The sequence below is a fragment of the Dendrobates tinctorius genome, unplaced genomic scaffold (assembly GCF_039654945.1).
Source record: "Dendrobates tinctorius isolate UK_male_01 unplaced genomic scaffold, ASM3965494v1 ptg000177l, whole genome shotgun sequence".
Lineage (NCBI taxonomy): Eukaryota > Metazoa > Chordata > Amphibia > Anura > Dendrobatidae > Dendrobates > Dendrobates tinctorius.
In genome coordinates, this window is record NW_027361844.1 from 3,701,878 (window position 1) to 3,729,527 (window position 27,650).

The 27,650-nt window shown below is 44.1% G+C and overlaps 1 protein-coding gene across 4 annotated transcripts in view; it reads right to left on the reverse strand.

Moving 5' to 3' along the window:
• HYCC2 (hyccin PI4KA lipid kinase complex subunit 2) overlaps nucleotides 1–27,650 on the reverse strand; it is a 152,232-nt gene that overhangs the window by 91,078 nt on the left and 33,504 nt on the right. The window contains exon 3 of one of the 4 annotated variants that reach the window (XM_073551472.1): nucleotides 11,854–11,988. The exons of the other annotated variants lie outside the window; for them this stretch is intronic. The gene's annotated coding sequence lies outside the window, so the exon portion shown is untranslated. The remainder of the gene's footprint in view (nucleotides 1–11,853; nucleotides 11,989–27,650) is intronic. 4 annotated transcript variants of the gene reach the window in all.

Below are 27,650 nucleotides of genomic sequence, written 5' to 3' on the forward strand. Positions count from 1 at the left end.
CCTAATGGAAAAATGGAAATACATTTTTTTAATTTTATTATTTTTCCCTAACCAAGGGATAAAGGGGGGTTTGATTTACTATTTATGGCAGGTTTTTATGTTTGGCGGCTGTCGCACGCTAAAAGACGCTTTTTATTGTAAAAATAGTTTTTGCATCACCACTTTTTGAGAGCTATAATTTTTCCATATTTTGACCCACCGAGTCATGTGAAGTCTTATTTTTTGCGGGACGAGTTGACATTGTTATTGGTGCCATTTTCGGGCACGTGACATTTTTTGATCGCTTTTTATTCCGATTTTTGGGACGTAGAATGAACAAAAACCAGCATTTCAAGAATTACTTTTGGGGGGGGTGCGTTTAAACCGTTCCGCGTGCGGTAAAATTGATAAGGCGGTTTTATTCTTCGGGTCAGTACGATTACAGCGATACCGCATTTGTCTTTTTTTTGTGTTTTGGCGCTTTTAAGCAATGAAAACAATTTTATATAGAAAATAATTATTTTTGCATCGCTTTATTCTGCGAGCTATAACTTTTTTAATTTTTCACTGATGATGCTGTGTGGTGGCTCGTTTTTTTGCGGGACAAGATTACGTTTTCAGCGGTACCATGGTTATTTATATCCGTCTTTTTGATTGCGCGTTATTGCACTTTTTGATCGGCTGTATGATAATAAAGCATTTTTTGCTTTGTTATTTTTATTTTTAAAGGGGTTCGCTAAAGGGGTTAACTAATGGGACAGTTTTATAGGGCAGGTCGTTACGGACGCGGCCATACTAAATGTGTACTTTTATTGTTTTGTTTTTTTTATTTCCAAAAAATGAATTAGGGAATTTTTTTTTTTTTTTTAAACTTTATTACACTGTCCCAGGGGGACATCACTGTCATGTGTGAGATCGCTGATCTGACACATCACAGATCGCTGTGACAGATCAGCGATCTGACACAGGCACTGCTGGAGGCTTCCTCTTGTCTGCCCTCTGCAGGCAGTGAGGAAGCCGGCTCCCTGCAGGCCCCCCGAAGGTCCCTGCCGCCATATTGGATCCGGGGACCTGCAGGGAAGGAGGCCCCCGCAGCAGTGCTGCACATCACGCTGCTGCGGGGGTCTCAGGGAAGCACTGAGGGAGCCCCCTCACTGACGATACAGGTCTGTGAGAGCCAGAAATCTTGTTTGCTTGTTTCTGACCAAATACTTATTTTCCACCATAATATGCAAATAAAATGAAAAAAAAAACAGACAATGTGATTTTCTGGATTTTTTTTTCTCAGTTTGTCTCCCATAGTTGAGGTCTACCTATGATGTAAATTACAGACGCCTCTCATCTTTTTAAGTGGTGGAACTTGCACTATTGCTGACTGACTAAATACTTTTTTGCCCCACTGTATAACCGGACTATCACAACTTTGGATCTATCAGTTCACCATTTGGGTCGTTCTCCGTTTTGGACAGTGCTGGTTATACAGCCTAACTGCAGCAGGAAGGAAGGACTTTTGATAGCGCTCCCTCTCACATTTAGGATGAAGTAGCCAGTCACTGACAGTACTGCACATCTTTGTCACGGTCTCATACATGGGATGGGAATCATTCTGCACCATGTAAGCTCACCTTGGCCAATATCCTCCTGTCACCTACTTCCTGAACTGGATCAAGGGGGCATCCCAGGACAGAGCTGGCCCACTATTAAGCAGGCCAGAGTTTTCAAGTAACATGGGAAAGAAAAAGGATCTCTCTGCTGCTGAAAAGCATCAAATAGTGCAATGGCTTGGTCAAGGGATGAAAACATTAGATATTTCCCGAAAACTTAAGTGTGATCATCTCCTACTGTTAAGAGATTTGTGGCTGATTCTGAGTACAGATGTGTTCGTGCAGATAAAGGCAGAATGAGGAAGGTTTCTGCCAGGCAAGTTCATCGGATTAAAAGAGCAGCTGCTAAAAAGCCACTACAAACCAGTAAACAGATATCTGAAACTGCTGGTGCCTCTGGAGTCCCTCGAACCTCAAGGTGTAGGATCCTTCAAAGGCTTGCTTTGGTACATAAACCTACTATTCGGCCACACCTAAACAAGGCTCACAATTAGAAACGGTTGCAGTGGGCCCAGACATACCTGAAGACTAATTTTCAAACAGTCTTGTTTACTGATGAGTGTCGAGCAACCCTGGATTGTCGAGATGGATGGAGTAGTGGATGGCCACCATGTCCCAACAAGGCTGCAACGTCAGCAAGGAGGTGGAGGAGTCATGCTTTGGGCCGGAATCATGGGGAAACAGCTGGTAGGGCCCTTTAGGGTGTCTTAAGCTTTGAAAGTGACCTCTGCAAAAGTATATTGAGTTTCAGGCTGACAACTTTCTTCCATGGTATAAAAAGCAGAAACGTGCCTTCAAGAGCAAAATCATCTTCATGCATGACAATTCACCATCTCATGCTGCAAAGAATAGCTCTGAGTCATTGGCTGCTATGGGCATAAAAGGAGATAAACTCATGGTGTGGCCACCATCTTCCCCTGACCTCAACCCTATAGAGAACCTTTGGAGTATCATAAAGAAAAAGATCTATGAGGGTGGGAGGCAGTTCATATCAAAACAGCAACTCTGGGAGGCTATTCAGACTTCATGCAAAGAAATACAAGCAGAAACTCTCCAAAAACTCACAAGTTCAATGGATGCAAGAATTGTGAAGGTGATATCAAAGAAGAGTTCCTATGTTAACATGTAACTTGGCCTGTCAGGATGTTTTGGAATTAAATAGCTTTTTTGTTCAGTGAATGTGACCTCCTAATGCTGCAAATTCCACAAATGAGCATTTTAAGTTCTTTAAAACATATCAAATGTTTAGAAATTCCACTGTGCCTAATAATTTGGAACAGTGCATTTTGAGTTTTTATTCATTTTGGAGATTATACTGTTATCATTGAAATGTTTCTTCAATAAAATTCGATGTATACTCTAAAGGGTGATGACTTTAATTAGACTGTCATTTGCACCGACCACCAAAAATCAGAGAAAAATATCATTTGCATAATAATTTGGAACATGGTGTGTGTGTGTGTATGTATATATATATTAGCTGAAGAGCCCGGCGTTGCCTGGGCATAGTAACCAACTGTGGTTAGTTATAACAAATTATAATGATTATATTGCACATAAAAACATTTCACATCATATATTCAACACTACAGATTTGCAACACAAATTAACTAAACAATTACCCAAGTATCCTCTCCTGTTTGATACTTTCTGCTGAGCTGTGTATCTGATCCTATCTTGTGTTATACTGACTGCTGAGCCGTGTATCTAATCCTATCCTGTGTGATACTGACTGCTGAGCCGTGTATCTAATCCTATCCTGTGTGATACTGACTGCTGAGCAATGTATCTAATCCTATCCTGTGTGATACTGGGCTCCCCCTGCAGTCTGTGTCAGAGGGTGGTCTGGTTGGCACGGTAATATATTGTATTATTTCCAGCTTCACAGAAGGACGATAACACCATAGAAATGATAAGAATAATAGGCCTCAGTTACCACAACTGTCTACAAAGAAAACTGTTGCTGATTGCAACCAATCACAGCTCATTTTTCATCTTCTAAACAGCTCTGGGACAGCATGGCGAGTTTTGAGTGGTGACCTTTGTGTTTCGACTTTTATGTGGCGATGCCAATACATACATACACTTTTCCCCCCATTATGTAGATAGGGGCAAAATTGTTTGGTGAACTGGAACGCAGGGGGTTAAAATTTTGCCTCACAACATGGCCTATGACGCTTTCGGGGTCAAGACGTGTGACTGTGCCAAATTTTGTGGCTGTAGCTGCGACGGTGCGGATGCCAATCCCGGACATACACACACACACACACACAACGCTCAAAAAAATAAAGGGAAAGGGAAAACTAAACCATACATACACACACACACACACACACACACTTCCTTCTCACCCCCTTTGTTGTCCTTCCTCATTCTTGGGTCCTCTACCAGACGCCTGGGAGTTTGAGGGTTCTGCGCAGGATCTTAGTTGTTCCCAGTATTGCGCTTTTCTGCACAGAGAGCTCAGATGTTGCTCCTGGGATCTGTTGTAGGCATTCTTCCAACTTAGGGGTAACTGCTCCAAGTGCTCCTATTACCACTGGAATCACGGTTGCCTTCACCTTCCACATCTTCTTCAGTTCTACTTTGAGGCCCTGGTATTTCTCCAGCTTCTCATTCCTTCTGATGTTGCAGTCACTTGGGACTACCACATCTATTATCGTTGCTGTCTTCTGATCCTTGTCTACTATGACAATGCAATGTCTGGTTGGTTAGCCAGCACCTGCTTATCCGCCTGGATCTTGAGGTCCCACAGAATTTTAGCCCTTTCATTCTCTACCACTTTTTCTGGGGTCTCCCACCTGGACTTAGTCCATGTGCTGTGCAGATGTTCCTGCATACAATTCCTGCTATTTGGTTGTGTTGTTCAGTATACGCTGTTCTTGCTGGCCTTTTGCATCCTGCCACTATGTGTTGGACTGTTTCTGAGGTTTCTTTGCATAGTCTGTACCTTGGGTCTTGTCTGGTATATTCCTGCTTCTATGGACCTGGTACTTAGTACTTGCTCATGTGCCACTACGATTAGCGCCTCTGTGCTGTCTCGGAGTTCAGCTCTCTCCAGCTATTGGTATAATAAATATATATATATATATATATATATATATATATATATATATATATATATATATAAAACAGGGGTAGGACAAAATAACGGAAACACCTAACGTTTTGGCATCATAATCTTCGAACATGTTATAAACATGCAAACCGTGACATATGTTAATGTTTTGTAGTTGATTATTTGTGTTATGTGATATGTGTATGTAAATTTACTGTTTGTTTTGCACAATTCTAAGAACATTGATGAAAACCTGATACCAATGGCAGACCTCTCTGATTTTCAAAGAGGCCAAATTGTTGGTGCTCGTATGGCAGGCGCTAGTGTAACAAAAAGTGCCCGAATGCTTGGCGTGTCAAGAGGTACTGTCTCCAAAGTAATGACTGCATTTGAAAGAGATAAAAAAATGACCGCAGCAAAGCACAGGTCCGGCCGAAAGTCGAAGTTGACTGAGAGAGACTGTCGGACTCTAAAGTGAATTGTGAGAGAGGATCGCAAGACCACGGCTCCGAAAATCACTGCTGAGCTCAATGAACACCTACAGAACCAAGTTTCCACGAAAAATGTTCCTCGGGAGCTGCACAAATCTGGAATCCACGGAAGAGCTGCAATTTGAAAACCACTGCTCTCAATGACAAATGTTTCCAAGGGTGTAGAGTGGTGTAGAAACCTCCAGTCCCTTGAGCAGTGGAAACATGTGATATTCTCAGACGAATCATCGTTTACCCTATTTCCGACCTCTGGCCGAGTGTACGTTTGGAGACAACCGAAAGCAGCGTTCCATCCAGACTGCCTTCTCCCAACCGTAAAACATGGCGGAGGCTCTGTGATGATCTGGGGTGCTATTTCGAGGCCAATGATATCCCTTAATGGAAGAATTAACAGCCGAGATTATTTAGGCATTTTGGGCGACCAAGTGCATCCTATGGTTCAAGCCCTGTTCCCGAAGTGGAACGCCATCTTTCAGGATGATAATGCACCAATTCATACAGCTAGAATCGTTAAAGCATGGCATGAGGAACATTGTAATGAAGTTGAGCATCTCATCTGGCCCCCACAATCCCCAGACCTCAACATTATTGAGCATTTATGGCCGATTTTAGAGATTCAAGTTAGACGTCGATTTCCGCCGCCATCGTCGCTCAAAGAACTGGAGGGTGTTTTAACTGAAGAATGGGCTACAATTCCTTTGGAAACAATTCACACCTTCTATGAATCCATACCTCGGACAATTGAGGCTGTAATCGCCGCAAAAGGTGGACCTACACCATATTAAACTAACTTTTGTTGATGTTTCCAGGTGTTTCCACTATGTTGTCCAACCCCTGTATGTATATGTATATGTATATATATATATATATATATATATATATATATATATATATATATATATATATATATATATATACACACATATACACACACACCACCATTCAAAAGTTTAGGGTCACTTAGAAATTTCCTTATTTTTGAAAGAAAAGCACAGTTTTTTTTCCAATGAAGCTAACATTAAATGATTCAGAAATACACTCTATACATTGTTAATGTTGTAAAAGACTATTCTAGCTGCAAACGTCTGGTTTGTAATGTAATATCTTCATAGGTGTATACAGGCCCATTTCCAACAACCATCACTCTAGTGTTCTTAAGGTACTTTGTGTTTGCTAACTGTGTAAGAAGGCTAATGGATGGTTAGAATACCCTTGAAAACCCTTGTGCAAATATGTTAGCACAGCTGAAAACAGTTTGGCTGATTAGAGAAGATTTAAACCTGACCTTCCTTTGAGCTAGTTGAGAATCTGGAACATTACATTTGTTAGTTCCATTAAACTCTCAAAATGGCCAGAAAAAAAAAAGAACTTTCATGTTAAACTCGACAGTCTATTCTTGTTCTTAGAAATGAAGGCTATTCCATGCGAGAAATTGCCAAGAAACTGAAGACTTCCTACAACAGTGTGTACTACTACCTTCAGAGGAGAGCACAAACAGGCTCTAACCAGAGTAGAAAGAGAAGTGGGAGGCCCCGCTGCACAACAAGACAAGTACATTAGACTCTGTAGTTTGAGAAATCGATGCCTCACAGGTCCTCAACTGGCAGCTTCATTAAATAGTACATGCAAAACGCCTGTGACAACGTCTACAGTGAAGTGGCGACTCCGGGATGCTGACCTTCAGGGCAGAGTGGCAAAGAAAAAGCCATATCTGAGACAGGCTAATGAAAGGAAAAGATTAATATAGGCAAAAGAACACAGACAATGGACAGAGGAAGATTGGAAAAAAGTGTTATGGACAGACGAATCCAAGTTTGAGGTGTTTGGACCACACAGAAGAACATTTGTGAGACACAGAACCACTGAAAAGATGCTGGAAGAGTGCCTGACGCCATCTGTCAAGCACGGTGGAGGTAATGTGATGGTCTGGGTTTGCTTTGGTGCTGGTAAAGTGGGAGATTTGTACAAGGTAAAAGGGATTTAATAGGGAAGGCTATCACTCCATTTTGCAACACCATGCCATACCCTGTGGACAGCGCTTGATTGGAGCCCATTTCATCCTACAACAGGACAATGACCCAAAGCACACCTCCAAATTATGCAAGAACTATTTGGGGAAGAAGCAGGCAACTGGTATTCCATCTGTAATGGAGTGGCCAGCGCAGTCACCAGATCTCAACCCCATTGAGCTGTTGTGGGAGCAGCTTGACCGTATGGTACGCAACAAGTGCCCATCAAGCAAAACCAACTTGTGGGAGGGGCGTCTGGAAGCATGGGGTGAAATTTCTCCAGATTACCTCAGCAAATTAACTGCTAGAATGCCAAAGGTCAGCAATGCTGTAATTGCTACAAAGGGAGCATTTTTTGACGAAAGCAAAGTTTGAAGGAGAAAATTTATTGCAATTTATTGCAAAGGTATAACCTTTGAGGAAGGGGGACGGCTTCCCCGAAACGCGTCAGGATTGGTTCTTGCACGGTGACGTCACCACCCACAATTCACGCCCCCCGCCAGTCACGCCCCCTGCTCACCACGCTACTGTTCGGCGGCGCCATCGGCCGTGGCTGTCTGCCGCCCAGGGGGACGCGCTCTCCTGCGGGGAGCTGTGTCTTTTTTGCAAACGGGAGGACGCTCCCTGCTTTTGCTTTAGTTCAGAGATTTTTTCTTTTCAACAATTGTGAATACAAGAGCGATATGATCAGCCATAATTAGCCTTCGCAACAGTGAGTAATGCCTGTTTTTAAAATTTTACCATGTTAGCCTATGGGTTTTCAAAACCGCAGTGCTCACGCTGCGTTTTTTTCCGCGCGGTTTTGCTGCGGTTCTTTTTCCGCAGCATGTCAATTATTTCTGCGGATTCTGCTGCGGTTTCACACCTTTAACATAGTAGAGGTGTGAAACCGCAGGCCAAAACCGCAGGCCAAACCGCAGGTAGTTTTACCTGCGGTTCCGCGGGAAAAAACCTGCAGGTGAATCTGTAGTGTGTGCACATAGCCTAACAGCACACCCACAATAAAGGCTACATGTGGATCACGGATATTCACCTTCACCTGCAGTCCCAATGCTCAATCATCATGATTTCTTGGCTAGTAGAAAATCTTGATTATAAATAGCCAGTGTTCACCTGCACATCATTGGTGCAAGGAGACTCTTTACCCAGTGGGAAGGAATTCTGTCCCTCATTGTTGCAAGCATTATACGGATATATGGTAAATGCCCTTCGATGCTCAGGCATGATTTTACATAGTCACGGATTGGACTTTTGTGCTTTGAAAAATTGTGATGTGTAAATTACCCAAAGGTTAAGATTTTACAACATTTTTTATAGATCATTGCCAATTAAAAAATAGCAATATGAAACTGGCGTATTTGATATGTATTCTATTAAACACTCACTGGAATAATTGTTTTTTAGAAATCACCTTCATTAATGCCCACTATTACCCCAGCATACAAAACCCTATCAGAGCTCCAGGCCGAGCTCCGGTAATGACTATGTTCTGCTATCTCTACATAAACTCATCTCTGCAAAAAGCAAACAAATTGAAAGCATGATCAAATAAATTGTTACTACAGATGTCTCTGAATGTTATCCAAATCCCATTAGAATAAAGAATATCTGGAGAACAAAGCTACAGGCAGCGTGGAGCAGCTGCATCCATCGCATTTCATGTTGTAGATTTGCCATATTACCCACGGTTATAATTGATAAAATTATATTGTCTTATTTAAAAAATAAAATCTTGGGCAAAACCCAAATTTGAAATTAATAATATACAGGAGAGGCATATTGTTGTACCATGGAATAGTTCACATTTTAGTTGTCTCTATAGTTGGCCTACAAAGTGTCATACTGGATAGAAAAATTAGTAAAAAAAAAAACGCTGAAAATTTTCCAAAGCGGCTGCATTTCTGCCACAGTTTTTAGACAATTACTACAAAACACTTCATCATGTGACCTTATTATCAAAGTGATCTGGGACTTCTGATTGGCCATCAATCTCTGACTGATGGCGGTCCATTGTTGCAGGATTGGTTTGTAATGTTAGTTTTTAACAATTTGAATGTCAGAGAAACAAGAAATGAAATCATCTTTGAAGCCGATCTCTCTGCTTAAGGGGATTGCACCAAGCATGGAAGTAAACCCTATTAAAAAAAATTGGAAGGATAGCTCGCTGTTTAGGTCCGACTACTGTGACCCTACCTCAAGGATCCTGAGTACAAGGCTCTACAGAATACACGCAAGGTCAGTCAGATGAGCCTCAAGGGCCCGTCATACATAGCGATATCGCTATAACGTCACCAATTTTGTGACGCAGCAGCGATATTGCTAGCGATATTGCTATATGTGATACCTCCGACCGGCTCCTCCGCTGGTGATCGCTGATCACGCGAGAACGTCCTGGACCGTTTCTCGTCGGCTTCCTGTGCCAGCGACGCGTGGAAGTCTTCATCGCCGCGTTTGACAGGTAAGTAACGACCGCTGCTATGTCGCTGGTGAGATCTGCCTGTGTGGCAGCTCACTAGCAACCACTTAGCGATGCACCAGCGATCCTGACCGGGTCGTATCGTTGTCGGGATCGCTGGTGCATCGCTAAGTGTGACGATACCCTCAGATCCAGTGATCAGGAAGCTATCCCCCATCCTATTGATAGGGAATATCTTCCATATTTGGTACAAAACCTTTAAATTTGCTGCCCTGTAAGCCTGTCAGTCACTGCAGAGAGGGGCGGAAGTGCCACGAATGCACCGGACTCAAAAACTCCGATGTATTCTTTCTGCACTGGTAGCATTTTCTGCAGGCGTTGGGACATTGAGCTATTTCTGCTGCCTTTTTGATCCTGACAGCGTCACCTCTACTTTCATCCTAAACATCCCTTCCTGTGTTGCTTGCAGAAGGGGGAACTCCTGGGGCCAGGAGAGGGGTGCTGCAGATCTGAACTATAAAGTCAGGGAGGAGAATTAGATTATAAAGATACTTTTTTCTTCCTCTGAATGGTCCCTTTATGTTTTCTCTCATAACAGTAACCCTTTCCATTTCTAGGGGGCAACTGCATTTTTTACCAAGTTGCTTTCTTGTTCTGTTTTTTAGTGCAGCATGCTCCAGTATCAGGGGCGTTTGTGTTACTTGGAGAAGATTTGATGTTCTGTTGTAGATAACATTATATAAATTAAAGGTAAACATTATATATCAGTAAAAAAAAGAACAATGGAGGGCTCACTCTATCCTTTGCCATTTTTATATATTACCTGCACCATCATGGACTATGGAATAGTATTTTTTGCTCAGCTCATAAACAAGCCAGAGCACAGATGCACAAGGCTTGATCCAAGCTAGATTAAAAGGGAATTACAACGCCAAATCCTATTACCCCTTCCCCCTTTTTTTATCTTGTAGTTGTCCAGTGCTCTGAATGTTTCGGCATGCACTTGTTCTCTCGACAGACAAATATTGTATGACATAAAGAAAGGCCAGAAGAGGAGTTAGAAATGGATCTTTTCTAGAGCAATCAGATTTTCACTGCCTCATGGGTTACTAAACTCTTGGGCAAAGTTTTGAGACTGATTGACACAAATTTTGGTTTGAACAAAGTTTGATGCTTCGTTTTTTTTTTTTTAGTAGTAATTTGCATTAACTCTATAGACCGCTATGAAGAGCGACCAGATGAATTGTAAAAAATTGCAAAGTCATTCTGTGCCATGAAAATTAAGTTAATCACGAAAACCTTGTTCAAAGATAGTGGTTCAACTGCTGTGAATGCTTTTGAGTATGTTCCCACAGTTAGTAACTGGCAGCAAATGTCCGCTCCGTCCAAAGTGCTGCCGGCTTTTGAACGCAGGTGATTCCACATGTGCTCATTGAACCATGCGGAATCACCGCGTCCTATACTTAGGACGGTGATATTTATCTTGCGGAGACTCGCATCTCCACAAGATAAATAGACATGCTGCAGTCTGCCACTATGCTGTAAAATCAGGACGCTGCGGATGTACACAGCGTCCAACCGGCAGGGTTTACTGACCGTGGGAACATACCCTTAGGGCACCCAAGAAAACCCAGGGATTGAGATCTGGGGAGTTTAGCGAGCCTGACCCTAAAATGTCAATATTTTGTTAACGGAGCCACTTACAGTAGTTATTACTTTTTCCTTGTAATATGGTCTCCATCATGCTGGGAAAAAGCATTGTTCATCACCAAATTGCTCCTGGATCGATGGGAGAAGCTGCATTTGGAGGATGTTTATTCATGGCAGTTAGGCAAAATTGTGATTGAGCCCACTTCCCTTGGATGAAAAGCAACCCCAGACATAAATGGTCTCAGGACGCTTTACTGTTGGTATGACACAGGACTCCTTGAACTTGTGGGAAAGTTTTCTCGTTCTGGTTACCATTACAGTAAGCTTGCCATCTGTAATAAAAGTTTGGTTCTGCTACCAAGGCAATACAGTAACCTTAACTCTCTTGTCATGTCTATGCAGTATGCTTAGTTCTATTACTTTATCAATGTAGTAAGATTGGTTTTTGATACTGTTTCCATGCTGCAAACTTGGTTCTGGTACCGTATCTATGTAAACTTAATTGTGGAACTCTATGATGTATGCCTGGTTCTTCTGACGTACAAACACAGCAAGTTTGGTTCAATTACTGTTTCTACGCAGTGAGCTTAGTTCTTTTGACACATGAATACAGGAACCTTTGTTATCTTTAGTTTGGATCTGTTACCGTATTTATGTAATTAGCTTGGTCTTTTCAGTTGTTTCACGGTCAACTGTTCTTGTTTGATTGAGAGTTCTCAGTTATCCATGTCAGTTTTTTCTGCGGGTACGCTGAATTTTCTGTGCAGATTTTCCCCATAGACTTGCATTAGATGAGGAAAATCCACAAGTAAAAAAAAAAAAAAAAAAAAAAAAAAAAAAAAGCATATGCATTTTTAGTATGTGTCGGTGGCAGAAAAGCATTAAAAACGCATGTAGTCCTCAAATGAGTACAGCAATAAGGTTTTGCCAAAGCCAAATACCAGGAAGTAACAAAAACAGTTTAAATTTATAGCATGACACCAAAAAGAGACAAAAACGCATGTAAAAAAAAAACAAACACTCAAAAAACACAATGAAAACAATGCAAGTAGCCTAATCTACATAATGGGTGTAGAAAATCTGCAACATCAAAAACTTACCAAAAGTCTATAATGGTATAAAAAGTTATTCCTCCGCTAGTTGAAAAGGTTTTCTCTTACTTTCTCGAAGTGGATAACTAAGTGCAGCAAATATTCTGTCTTGGGTTCTCTAGCTGGAAAAACCACAGTCATTCCTTTTTTTTTTTTTTTTTTTGAGAAAACATGGTTTCCTTGCGGAAATGGGGGCTAAATCTCATTCTAATGCTTCCTCGCTCTAGCCCCCCGACTAGCGTTTATATATGTTTTACTTGGCGATCCTCCAGAGAGACGGCCTTCTCCTCTTTCATCCCATCATGTCAGCCAGCAGTGCTGGTATAATCTGCTTACTATTTGTTATCCACATGGAGGAGTCATTCATTACCACTTTGTCTTGTTACATTATACTGGATTGTCTAATTGACTTGCATTCACGTTGAGCAAAGTGCATTTAACTTTGTAAACACTTCACATTGCGTCAATGCTCATGATAGTTACTGGCAATGCTGTATGGTCCGCCACCAAAAATACATTTCTATATGAAAAATAAAATATGCAGTGCAAACTCTAATTTTATTATATACTCTGCCTTGCAAATTTGTATATTAGGGAGCTTGTAGAAAGACACCGTAATAAATAATTACAATGTGAAAACATAGCTTCTTAAAAAGCTAAAAGTTTTATAAAGAACTATGATCGTCAAAGGAAAAGTTCTGAAACATGTATGCTTCAATTCTTCACTACTTTTAATAAATCTTTTAGTGGTTATAGTAAACTGGAGCAATACTATTTATACCTAGAGGCAGAAAACTTCCAATTTAATATTTCTCATACGCTATGTGAGCGCTGCAGCCTAACAATGTCACACAAGTACTGGAAGACACAGCGCAGACATTGCTGGAAACGGCCCATTCTGGGAGGGGAGTATATGCAATTTTTATTTTCAGTGGGGCCCTGCTCTATTTAGGACAGGTTGTCCAAGCAGAGGACTCCTCTAATTGTATGGGTTTCTGGTTGTCCGCTGGGATCTCCGATCTAGGTAGAGGTTGCTTATATTAAACAAACCCTTTAAGTAAACGAAAATGGGTTTGGGAGTCAAGGTTGAACACGAACCATTTGTATGAAATGCTTTGTCAACATGTCATACTTGAAATTCCTTTATCACATGAGCTCAGAAAAGGACAAGCAGTGCAAGTGTGAATCACAGGGATTATCTGCTCACAGAAACAAAAGGTTAACTAATCTGATTGTTCTTCCTGGACTGTGAAGTCACTTGTAGACTCCAACCGAATCGAACTCGAAATCTAGGACAATTTAAGGTAAAATACATTAAAGCCGCATCCGCACAAAAGGGGGAAAAAGGTGCAGAAAGAGAGGCATCCTGTCACCTGAAAACCATGAGCAGCATGAGTCATGTCTTGGGTTTTGTCTGTTTGGTGGCCAGTGAGAACATGTCCCTCTGCGTTGCATGCATACCAAATTATACTCTAGCTATTTTGTAAGCACACTACCCAAGCTCATTTCCTACCACCAGGGTGGGCAACACTCCAAACAATATGTAAACATACTGACTGATCCCTACACCTATCAGCTGCATCAAGATCAAGAAATGTATATGACTGAAGTTATTTATAAAAAAACTGCTGTATTATAATCAATCTTACAAGACAAAACATATAAAATTAGGATACCTCAAACCCAATAGTACACCAGAAGGTCAGCTACAGCGATACAAAAACATGGATTTTTGTGAGTACTCACCGTAAAATCCTTTTCTCCGAGACGCTCATTGGGGGACACAGAGACTGTGTGTGTATGCTACTGACGTCTGGAGGCCGACACTAAGTATACAAAAAACAAGTTAGCACCTCCTCCGCCGCATACACCCTCGCCCCAATAGCGGGCGGAAACCAGTTTAGTGCAAAAGCAGTAGGAGAACATAGCAATAAATTAGCCTTAACGCAGAAAATCATGTGTCTGAAAAAGGACCACCCTACATTAAACAAGGAATTATACTAATCAAATAAACAAGAGCCAACTGGCTGTCAGGGTGGGTGCTGTGTCCCCCAATGAGCGTCTCGGAGAAAAGGATTTTATGGTGAGTACTCACAAAAATCCATGTTTCTCCTTCATCTCATTGGGGGACACAGAGACTGTGGGACGTCCTAAAATAGTCCCTGGGTGGGAGCAACTCACCGATCCAAACCGCATGCCCTCCTGTCTAAAGGTGTGCCACTGCTGCCTGGAGAATTTTCCTACCCAGGCTCGGATCTGACAAAGCCTGAGTATGCACATTGTAATGCTTAGAAAACGTGTGCAGGCTTGACCAGGTTGCCGCCTTGCATACCTGCTCTGCCGAAGCGCCCAAGAGGCGCCTACTGCCCGAGTAGAGTGCGCCCCTATTCCAGGAGGAATTGGCGTGCCTCTAATACGGTAAGCCTCCTGAATAGTTAGACGAATCCATCTGGCTATGGTCGACCGTGAGGCTGCGAGCCCTTTCCTGCGCCCTTCGGGAATCACAAACAACGAGTCTGTCTGGCGAAAAGGTGCTGTCCTCGACACGTACCTCCTGAGGGCTCTTACCAGGTCCAACGTGTGGAGCGCCCTTTCCACTCTGTGTACTGGCGCTGGACAAAACGAAGGCAGAACAATGTCCTCATTAATATGGAAAGAGGACACGACCTTTGGCAGAAAGGGCGGTGGTAGCCTAAGGACTACCTTATCCTTAAAAAAAAAAGGCAGAAACAGAGCTCTACAAGATAGGGCTGCCAACTCCGAGACCCGCCTAATGGAAGTTATGGCTACCAAGAATACAACCTTCCTGGAAAGGTATGACAATGAGATTTCTTGTAATGGCTAAAAAGGAGTTTCCTGCAGGACACCCAGAACCAGGTTAAGGTCCCAGGCGTCCATGGGCGCTCTAAAGGGGGGCACCAAATGAGAGACCCCCTGAATGAACGTCTTGACCTGCATATTGGTAGCGATCTTTCGCTGGAAAATGACAGACAAGGCCGATATCTGTCTCCTCAGGAAACTCGGGGCCAAACCTGCGTCTAGGCCTGACTGCAGAAAAGCCAGGATGTTGGGAACTGAGAAGGACAATGGCGCAACCCCATGCTCTCGACACCAGTGAAAGAAAACCTTCCAAGTTTTATGAGAAACCCTCGCTGAGGCCGGCTTCCGGGCGCTAACCATTGTAGCAACCACCTCACGACCAAACCCCGCCTGGGTCAGAATTTAAGATTCAACGGCCATGCCGTCAAACACAGGGCCCCTAAGTTCGGGTGGCAGATCGGCCCCTGGGACAGTAAGTCTGGTCGTTCCAGCAGACGCCAAGGCACGTCTGCGAGAAGCAGCACTAGATCCGCGTACCATACTCGACGGGGCCAGTCTGGGGAAAGCAGAATTGCCGGGACTCCCTCGGTCTTGATCTTTCTGATGACCCTCGGGAGAAGTGGCAGTGGGGGAAACAGGTATGGGAGCCGAAACTGGTTCCATGGTAGGACCAACGCATCCACTGCGATTGCTCGCGGGTCCTGAGATCGAGCGACAAACATGCCCACTGTGGCGTTCTCCCTGGAGGCCATCCGATCCACGTCTGGAGTCCCCCACCGTTGGCAAATCTGCTGGAAGACCTCAGGGTGCAGGGACCATTCCCCGGCCGCGACACCTTGCCGGCTTAGGAAATCTGCTGCCCAATTTTCCACGCCTGGTATGTGAACTGCTGAGATTACCGAGTGGTGCCTCTCGGCCCAACGGAGTACATGCTCTCTCGCGCATGGTTGCCCTGCTGCGCGTGCCTCCCTGGTGATTCACGTACGCCACTGCCGTGGCGTTGTCTGACTGAACCCGGACTGAGCGTCCTGCTAGCAGGTGCTGAAAATGCTGCAGTGCCAACCGCACCGCGCGAAGCTCCAACAAGTTGATCGGGAGACGAGCCTCCTGAGGTGACCATTGCCCCTGGGCAGTGTGATGGCGAAACACTGCTCCCCAACCGAAAAGACTCGCATCGGTTGTGATCAACCATTGATCTGGGGGAAAGGGTTTCCCCTGCAGAAGCGAAGAGTCGCGCGTCCACCACCGAAGTGCTCGTTGGACTTGAGAGGACAACCTGCACTGATGATCGAGGGAGAACGGACTCCTGCCCCAAGCTGCCAAGAGAGCGTGCTGCAGGGGACGAAGATGAAATTGAGCAAACGGAACTACTTCCATTGCCGCCACCATCCTCCCTAGAACCCTCATCCCGAATCGAATAGTGTGAGGGCCTGGTTGCTGAAGACTCCGTACTCCCTGCCGGAGCGCCCGAGCCTTGTCTTGAGGGAGAATTACCAACCCTCGGGAAGTGTCGAAAATCATCCCTAGGAACGGAATCCTCTGAGCTGGGATAAGGGATGACTTTTTCCCGTTGACCAACCATCCTAGGCGAGATAGGGTATCCAGCGTGATTGCTGACATTTTCCTCGCATGCCCGAAAGGACGGACCCTTTACCAAGAGGTCGTCTAAGTACGGCAAGACCACTATGCCCCGAGAATGTAGAATGGCCATGACGACCGCCATTACCTTCGTGAATATCCTGGGGGCCGTGGCCAACCCGAAAGGCAGGGCCACAAATTGGAAATGCCGACCATCGATTGCAAACCGTAGGAACCTTTGATGCGGGGGGAAAAAATAGGGATGTGCAGGTAGGCATCCTGGACATCGATCAAGGCCAAATATTCTCCTTGCTCCATGGCCGATATCACTGACTGGAGGGATTCCATTCGAAAGTGCCTGACTCTGATGAACCTTTAGGTCCAGAACCGGCCTTACTGTTCTGTCCTTCTTGGGGACCGCGAACAGGTTGGAATAAAATCCTTGAGTTCTTTCGTACTCTGGAACCGGGACAATGACCCCGTTGCGCTGAAGAACCCTGATGGCCCCTAGCAATGCCTCTGCCCGGGATTCCGATATGGGAAGATGGGAACGAAAAAATCGTCTTGGAGGATTCCCGACAAATTCTATTTTGTACCCGGATGACACTAATTCCGCCACCCATGCGTCATGTGCCACTTCGACCCAGACGTGGCGGAACCTGAGCAGACGTCCGCCTACTCTGCTGTCTTCGGGTACCTGATGCCCCGAGTCATTTTGCTGAGGGCCTCTGGGACCTGGCCCCCCTTGACCTGGGCGGTCGGCCCCGCATCCTACCCAGCGGGTTGGTTCTATACGTGACCTGACTCTCCTTGTCCTGGTTGTAGCGAATTGGGGCGGAAGAACTGGCCGCTGTTGCCCATCCGGGGGTGCGAAATGCTCGAAAGCGCGCCTGAAGCTGACGAAAAGGCAGTCTAATCTTCTGCTGTGGGAGAAAGCTGCTCTTTCCCCCCTGTGGCATCCGAAATGAGTTTGTCTAATTTCTCACCAAATAGCCGGTTACCCTGATACGGCAGGGAAGTTAACGATTTCTTAGAAATCGAATCAGCCCGCCATAGCCTTAGCCACAAGGCTCTCCTAATGGCGATAGCATTTGCCGCCGCTAGTGCCGCGCAATTAGCCGCATCCAAGGACGCATTAAATAGTCACCCGCCATCGCGATCTGATTTGCTATCAGAGACACCTCCGTCGGCAAGTCTCTATCTTGTAGGACTTTATTCAAAGAATCTGACGATGACATCATGGCTTTGGTTACCCATGTTGCCGCAAATGAAGGAGAGAGCGCTGCTCCTGATGCCTCATACACCGAGCGGGCTAAACCTTCTATGAGCCGATCCGTGGGGTCCTTAATGGAAGAACCACTAGGTACTGACAACAGGGATTTTGAGGCCAGACGTAACACTGGGGGATCCACAATCGGAGATTCCGCCCATCTCTTACAGAGCTCTGGTGCAAACGGGTATCTAGTTTCTAGCGTCTTTTGTCTTGAAAAGCGCTTGTCTGGACGTTCCCTGTGCCGCTGCACTATGTCCTCGAACTCTGGATGAGTGCTAAACACTCTATGTGGTCGCCTGGCCTTTTTGAAGGATATCTTATGCCCTGCGGTTAGGGACACATCCTCCTCAATACCTAGAGTCTGATTGACAGCTTCAATGAGACTGTCTACCGTCTCCCGACACCCCGGGGTATCCAGGTCCAAGGATTCCTCCACGTCATCACCTGAACTCTGCTCGCTCCCAGAAAATGGTGACGATGAGCGAGACGCCGCACTCACGGATGCCGAAGCACCGGAGGGGCCGGGAGACGCCATATGGGTTTTCTCCCTATGTGTCTGCTTAGAGAGGGTGGGGCCCCTGCAGGCCGGAGGCTCTTGTGAGGTGGATGAACCCTCCCAAACAGGCGAGCCATCGTCTCTACCCCCATACGGGGCCTAAAGGGTCTCAATCACCTTCGTAAGTGAAACCATGGACCGAGAAAGCGATAACGCCCATTCCGGGGGATCCAGACCCCTGGGCTTCGTTGCGGGGGAAGGCTCCTGGGCGGGTTCGGAACTACAGGATTCACATAACTTAACAGTCTGCGCTCGTGGGAACATAACCCCACAGGAAACGCATGCGGTATAAAGGAACGTGTGCTTTTTTCCTTTCCCAGACATACTGTAGAAATAGGCCAGTTTTCTCTCCCTTTTATTTTTTTTCTTCCTTTATGAAGGTTCAAGGGAAATGAGGAGGAGGAAGGGGAGGGTAACCCTTAGTGTGGCTCCAGGACAGGGTCGCACTTACCCGGCTCCTGCGTGTCTCTCCCGCGCTTCTGAGACTGCCTGCTCCTTCACCTCTGGGTAGGCTGCGAGTGCTCACCTGCTCGCGGCCTACCCTGCTCTGAAGCCGGAGCCTCAATTTTATCCAGCGTCCGTCCCGGTCATGGGGGGCGGCGCCGGATATGATGTCACGCCGGGGGGCGGGACTTCCACCCGCGGCCTGGGCCGAAGCCGCGGGCTAAATTTAGTCACTGCCCGCCCGCCCGTGCACTGGCGGCCCCGCTATCCCGGCGATCCCGCCGGCACTCTCATGAAGCGCTCACCCCGCTGGGGGATTCGCGGCTGGATCACCTGTTGCCCATCTGGGGGTGCGAGCCCTAGCCCCCGAACCTGCCACCTCTGGCCGTACCGCTAACCTGGAGCCTCTCGCTGCCCCGGGGCCCTCCCCAGTCATCCATACCTGCCCTCAGCCGAGGCCATGAGGTAATCCCTTTTTGGACGGTGCAGGCACTCCCTAGCTCCGTCTGCCCTGTAGGGGCGAGGAGAGGGACCGTCCACCACCATGCAGCACTGCCGTTGTGCGTTGGTGGAGCAGTGGGGGCCGCACAGACTAGTCTTGTGCCTCTGTGCAAGCCCATGGTTTCGATACCTAGGGGTGGACAGGGCTAAGTCTGGCATAGTGTCCCACGTCATGGGAAAGGCTACGTGGAGGGACACTCGCACGTGGTCACCCGTTGTTGGTTTGGCGAAATCGGATCCTTTCAATAGTATGCGTTGCCCCCGTCTCATCTTCACAAAAATAAAAAAATAAAAAAATAGATGTCTGGGGAAAAGTCCCAGAGATGTCCCTCGGTGCGGGAAAGGATACGTGGAGGCGATACTCGCGCGTGCTCGCCCGTTGATGGTTTGGGGAGATCGGACCCTTTCAATAGGATCCGTCGCCCCTGTCTCCTCTTCATAGCGAGAAAAAACAAAAAATAGTCTGGAGAGACCCAGACTGCGTGTGCCTCCATCAGACACCAAGCAAAAAACTGGTTTCCGCCCGCTATCGGGGCGAGGGTGTATGCGGCGGAGAAGCTAACTTGTTTTTTTGTATGCTTAGTGTCGGCCTCCAGACGGCAGTAGCATACACCCACAGTCTCTGTCCCCCCCAATGAGACGAAGGAGATATATACAGGAATATATAATCAAATTATTATCTGCAATTTTGTATATACCTAACATATCATACAGTGAAATTAATTTGGTATTAAAGTGACATAGTGCATCAAATAGTAGCATTATTTCAGTACTCTTACTGGCCGTGAATCCAGCACCATAATGGCTACAAAAATACACACAACTCAATATGCCACTAATTAGTAATTTAGGTGACGCAGTATATTCAATCTCCATACATAAATAATTGCACCACTGACTGTCCTCCCATAGTCTGGATTAATGCATATGTTTTAAATGTATTTCATATAGCAATTATGCAATGCAGTTAGTTAGGTATATCTGTGCATTCATATTTAGAGACATAGTGCATTCAATTTGGCACCATACATAAATGCCCATGTTAGCAGCAACCAATCAGCCCGGGTGGCTATAGAGCCTCCATATTTAGGCACAGCAATAGCCGAGTATTTAGATGGCCAATGCCTTCAATTGCCACACAAATATGGCCGTACCAATAGCCGTCCACCTCTATTTATCCTAGAACACCAAAGTCCCTTGCCCCATACATATTACCTGGATCCCAACTGCTGAGCCAATGTAACGCCAAATGGCATGCTGACACTTCAAACCCCCTGGCTCATTTTTCTCAGTTTTTCTAGGTCTATCTACACCCACCCAAAGGAAAGCCCTGTCAATAACTTGCAGCAGTGCGGGAAAGACGCTGGATCAGGGTGGCTCCAGTCCAGACAAGCCTCCCCAGGGTAAAAATACAGATGGATCTTTAAATTATCTATTCTTTGAAATGCCAAAGCAGAAAAAATAAAAAAAAATAAACCCACACACAACTGGCTGTAATAGTGCAGCAGCCAGGCTCTGATTAATGTGGCTGCAGTTTGGGCAGCATGACTCACGGGTTCCCTTTAATGGCACGCATCCTATTTTGAAATCCATAACATGTTGCAGATTTATGAGATTCTTACTGCAGTTTTTTTTGCTGTGGATTCATGCAAAATCTGGTTTGCCTAATCCTTAGGGTATGTTCACATCTTGGGTATTTGCAGCGGATTTTGATCAGTGGAAAGTAACAACCGCAGTCAGATAAATGGAACACATTCTAAGGTGCCGGATGCTATCTGTCGACAGGTTATGATCGCTATTGGCCGAGACATGTATGGCCCTTAAGCTGGCCATGCACATTAGACGGCCGTTGGCCAACGATCCTTTGGCAGACAGCCATCTTGGCCGCCTCTCCCATACACAGGAGCATTCTTTTGGCTGAGCGTTGCTATGTTCTCTATGAGAAAGTAGACGACTGACAAGTCAGCCAGAGGCTTACCATCTAGGAGAACAATGTAGTCAGCAGTCCAGGATCTGACATGCGCGATGGACATCTCTCCCGACCATCAGTCGGCCGGCGCCCCCATACACATTACACTGTCGGCTGAACCCTTCGATATCAGTGGGCTCGGCAAAGATTAGTCTAATGTGTAAGGGGGTCTAAATATAAATAAAAGCCTTATCGCTGACATCTACAAGACTACAATTACAATTTTGTGCCTTATTTTAAATAATGTGCGAGATTTACTAAATTAGGTCCTCCAGGAGTTTGGTTAGACGCGTGCCTAAATACTATATTACAAGGCTTGCACCACATTTGCTGCATGTTGTAGATTATTTCTTTGACTCAACAAGGTGTTAGTTGAAAGGGGGGGGGGGGGGGGGGGTAAGATAATTAAATACAGAAAATTAAAAAAACAAGAGACAACAAAACATTAATATCTCCATAATAACTTCCAGGTAACATCTGGCCACAGGGTTTTATGAAGCCAAAAAAATTTGCATTTTTCCTACAAATATTTTGTGCAAAAGCGCCCTAAAAGAGACTAGGTAATATAAAAAAAGTCAGGAGACAAGATTGTAAATTGTCAATGTTGTGGTTAACGATTTATATAGAAAACACACAGGTATGAAGGTTACCGCATTAGTACTTCAGACAATAGCAGCAGTGTTGCGGTCTGTTAAAGGGAATTCATAAGGGAATTCATCAGAGATCTCACAATACAAAAATTAAAGGGTTACAGTTCTCAAAAGTTTACATACCCCGGCAGAATTTTTGCTATCTTGGCCTTTTTGCAGAGAATATGAATGATGACACTAAAACTTTTTCTCCACTCATGGTTAGTGGTTGGGTGAAGCCATTATTGTCAAACTACTGTGTTTTCCCTTTTCAAATTATAATGACAACCCAAAACATCCAAATGACCCTGATCAAAAATTCACATAACACATTTCTTAACCTCTTCGCGACCCAGCCTGTTCTCACCTTTCTAACCGGGCCAAATTTTGCAATTCTGAGCACTGTCCCTTTATGAGATAATAACACTGGAATGCTTCAACGGATCCCGCTGATTCTGAGTCTGTTTTCTTGTGACATATTGTACTTTATGATAGCAGTAAAATTTCTTCGATATGACTTGTGAAAAAAAAAACAAATTTGGCAAAAATTTCGCAATTTTCCAACTTTTTATGCCCTTAAATCAGTCATATCTTACAAAATAGTTAATAAATAACATTTCCCACATGTTTACTTTACATCAGCACAATTTTAAAACCAAAATGATTTTTTTTGTTAGGAAGTTATAAGGGTTAAAAGGTGACCAGCGATTTCTCATTTTTTTCAACAAATTTTACAAAACCATTTTTTTTTTTTTTTTTTTTAGAGACCACCTCACATTTGAAGTGACTTTAAGGGGTGTACATGAAAGAAAATACCCAAAAGTGACACCATTCTAAAAACTGCACCCCTTATGATGCTCAAAACCACATTCAATAAGTTTGTTAACCCTTTAGGTGCTTCACAAGAATTTTTGGAATGTGCAAGGAAAAAATAAACATTTACTTTTCTTTCACAAAAATGTTCATTGCGACCTTTTTTTTTTTTTTACTTTTTCAATGGTAACAGATAATGGAACATACATTTTGTTGTTCAATTTCTCCTGAGCATGCAGCTACCCCATATGTGGGGGAAATTTACTGTTTGGGCACAGAGCAGAGCTCGGAAGGGAAGGAGCGCCATTTGACTTTTTGAATGTAAAATTTGATGGAATAATTAGCAGACGCCATGTCGCGTTTGGAGAGCCCCTGATGTGCCTAAACAGTGGGAACCCCCCACAAGTGACCCCATTTTGGAAACTAGACTCCTTATGGAACTTACGGTATCTAGATGTGTATTGAACACCTTGAACCCACATGTTCTTCTCAGAAGTTTATAGCATAGAACAGTGGAAATTAAAAAAAAACAAAAAAAAACAAAACACGTTTTTCCCAAATAAATCTTTTTTAGCTACATATTTTGCATTTTGATAAAAGGGTAACAGGAGAAATTGTTTCATACAACTTCATGAACTCCTGAGTACGCCGATACCCCATATGTGGGGGAAAACCACTGTTTCGGCGCACGGCAGGGCTTTTTATTCCAAAAACTAGTTTTCGTATCACCATATTTTGAGAGCTATAATTTTAATAAATAAAATTCACGCAGAAGCTATGGGACCCGCTTCAGTTTGCCTATAAGGAGAATCGTTCGGCAAACGACACTGTCAATCTGGCACTGAAGTACATTTTGGATCATACAGATGAACTGCACTCATATGTCCGGATTCTTTTCATGGACTTTAGCTCAGCGTTCAATACCATTGATCCGAATTTACTTCATAAGAAAATGGTAGCTCTTGGAGTCCCTCTTAACTTATGCTTGTGGATTTATAACTTCCTGACAGCCAGGATACAGAGTGTAAAAGTTGGACCATTCACTTCGGACACCTTGGTCACAAACATCGGGGCACCTCAGGGGTGTGTTTTGTCCCCGTTACTGTTTTCTCTCTATACGAATGATTGCATCTCTTCAGCAGACTCAGTAAAAATCTTGAAATTTGCCGATGATATGACACTGATTGGTCTCATCAGGGGAAATGCTGAAGACTTGTATCGGAGTGAGGTGGAAAGAATATGTGACTGGTGTAAAGCCAATAATCTTGTACTCAACACTAAAAAAACTGCTGAGATGGTTGTGGATTTTAGGAAAGATCAACATGAGATACTTCCAATCTACATCCATGACGAAGTGGTTCTTAGGGTCACAGAGACCAAATTCCTTGGTGTTATCATCTCTCATGATCTTAAATGGGGGAAAAACGTGGATGCTGTTATAAGAAAAGCACAACAGAGGATGTTCTTCCTGCGTCAGCTGAAAAGATATGGTTTGTCTAAGAATCTGCTGATCTTATTCTTTAATGCTGTCATCAGATCTGTGATTTGTTCCTCTCTGATAGTCTGGTATGGGGGAGCCACTGCGCATGACAAACTCCGCTTACAAAGGACTTTCAGAACAGCAGAGAGAATTATAGGTTCCCCCCTGCCTAAAATCCAGGATCTTTATGATAAGAGTATTCGATCCCACGCATTGAAAATTTCATCCGATCCCTCTCACCCGGGACACTCCTCATTCCAACTACTCCCTTCAGGACGTCGCTTCAGAGTCCCCAAATGCAGCACCAACCGCCATATGAACAGCTTCTATCCACTCTCTGTTCAACAATTAAATCGTCATGTGTAGACTATATACTGTATCTGTCTTGTTAGATGTTACTTGTTGTATCTGTTGTTATATATTATGTTGCCTCTTTGCCACAAAGAATTCCTTGTATATATGTAATATGTACTTGGCGATAATAAATTTGATTTGATAATTTTTTCATACTTCGGCCGACAGAATCATGTGAGGTCTTGTTTTTTGCGGGATGAGCTGATGTTTTTATTGGTACCATTATCGGGCACATCACATTTTTCGATCTCTTTCTATTCCGATTTTTGGGTGACAGAATGAACAAAAACCAGCAATTCATGATTTTTTTTTTTTTTTTTTTTATATATATACCGTTCCGCACGTGATAAAATTGGTAAAATTACGATTACAGCGATAGCTCATTCATAGAATTTTTTTTATGTTTTGGTGCTTTTACACAAGAACTATTTTCTATAAAAAAATTATTTTTGCATCACTATTTTGAGAGCAATAACTTATTTTTCCAGTGATGGAGCTGTATGGGGCCTTGTTTTCTGCGGGGACAAAATGACGTTTTCAGCGGTACCATGTTTATTTACATCTGTTTTTTTGATTGCATGTTATTGCACTTTTTGTTCAGCGGTATGATGATAAAAAACGAGTCAAAAAACAATGCTTTATTTTTTTTATGGTGTTCACTGAAGGGGTAAACCAGTGGGACAGTTTTATAGAGCGAGTCGCTACGGACGCGGCGATACCCAATATGTACTTTTGTTTTCTGTAAATAAATGTATTTATTGGTATAATATTTAATTTTTTTCTTTATGTGACGATTTGTTTTGTTTTTTTTAAACTTTATTACATTGTCCCAGTATGGGACATTACTACACCATTGCTGTGTATTAGATCAGCGATCTGACATGCAGGAAAGGAGGCTTCTCATCTCCTGCTCTTAGCAAGCACTGAGAAGCCACCTCCCTGCAGGACCTGGAAGGACCCCGCCGCCAACTTGGAGCCGGGGGTCTCCATGGAGACCACCAGAACAACGCGATCGCATTGTTCGGGTGGGAGCGTGCAGGGAGCCACCTGCCTGCGCGATGCTTCTCTATGCCGCTGTCAGGGGCATTACTGCAGGGTGTGTCAGCTGTCACATACAGCTGACACCAGCACCTGATCACCGCGGCGCTCAGCATGAGGATGTGGTGAACGTGCCGCCATACTGGTACTGCTATGGGCAGAAATGCAGTTCCCGCAGAGCAGTACTAGTATGGTGAGGTTCGGGAAGGGGTTATTACCGTGTATTGCCTCCTCTAACATCAATGAGAGCTTGAAGTCTTTTGTGGTAGTTGTGGATGAGGTTCTCTCTTTTCTCAGATGGTAAAGCTGTCCACTCTTCTTGGCAAAAGGCCTCCAGTTCCTGTAAATTCCTGGGCTGTCGAGCATGAACTGCGCCCTTGAGATCTCCCCAGAGTGGCGCAATGATATTGAAGTCAGGAGACTGAGATGGCCACTCCAGAACCTTCACTTTTTTCTGCAGTAGCCAATGACAGGTCGACTTGGCCTTGCATTTTGGATCATTGTCATGTTCGAAAGGCCAAGTACGTCCCATGCACAGATTCCGGGCTGATTATTGCAAAATTGCCTCCAATATTTGCAGATAACGTGCTGCATTCATCTTTCCTTTAACTCTGGCCAAGTTTCCTGTGCCTTCGTAGCTCACACATCCTCAAAACATTAGCGATCCACCTCCGTGCTTTACAGTAGGAATGGTGTTCCTTTCAACATAGGCCTTGTTGACCGCTCTCCAAATGTAAACGTTTTTGGTTGTGGCCAAAAAGTTAAATTTTGGTCTCCCGACTCCAAATTATCTAGCTCCAGAAGTTTTGAAGCTTGTCTGTGTGCTGTTTTGTGTACTGTAGGTGAGATACTTTGTGGCATTTGCGCAGTTATTCATGGGTTTTGCTTTACATCCCGGACAATTTTCCTGTCACTTGTGGACAAAATTCTTGTTGATCTACCTGACCGTGGTTTTGTTGTTTTTACAGAGCCCTTGATTTTGCATTTGTTAATCACAGTTTGAACGCTGCTGACTGGCATTATCAATTCCTTGGAAAATTTTTTTGTATCCCTTACCTGTTTTATACAGTTCAACTACCTTTTCCCGTAGATCTGTTGACAATTCTTTTCCATTCCCAAGATTCACTATCAAGATGCAAGAGTCTGTCTGGATCACAGAAACTCACTCAGCTTTTATGCACACACAGACTATAAGCAAACAGGTCACAGGTGAGGATGTTACCTTAAGTAGCCATTCAAACTCATTTGTGTCAACTTTTGTTTGACAATAAATGGCTTCATCCAACCACTAATCATGAGTGGAGAAAAAGCTTTGGTGCTTTCATATTTTTTGAAAAAAGGCCAAGAAAGCAAAAATTCTGCTGGGGTATTTAAACTTTTGAGCATAACTGTATTTCAAGCCTTAGCAGTCATAACCAATCCACAGGATAGATAACAACTTGCTGATTGGTGGGGATCCGGGGCTTACATAGAAATCATGAGGCCCCATACTAGAAGCTCTAACTTGCCCTCCCCCCAAAAAGAAAAGTAAAATAATAAGTCGGCAGGGCCACCGATGAGCATATCACAACTTTGCAACATTTACAAAGTAATTTTCCCCCTACCAAGGCCCTTGACTCCCCTTTCATTGCTAAACTTCTCAAGAAACACTGCTAGTGAATTCCTCTACAGTGCCCCCGACAAAGCATGATGGCCCTATTATACCCCACCCCTCAACATCCCCCAGAAAAATATAGTGACCCCGAACACAGTATGATCCCCCAACTGTGACCCTCCATGTAGAATAATGGGCCTACATACAGTAGAATAGCCCCATATCTCTCCACACAGCATATGGCCCCCATACAAACATTCACAATGTATAATTGCTTGAATACAGTATACAGTCTCCCGCATA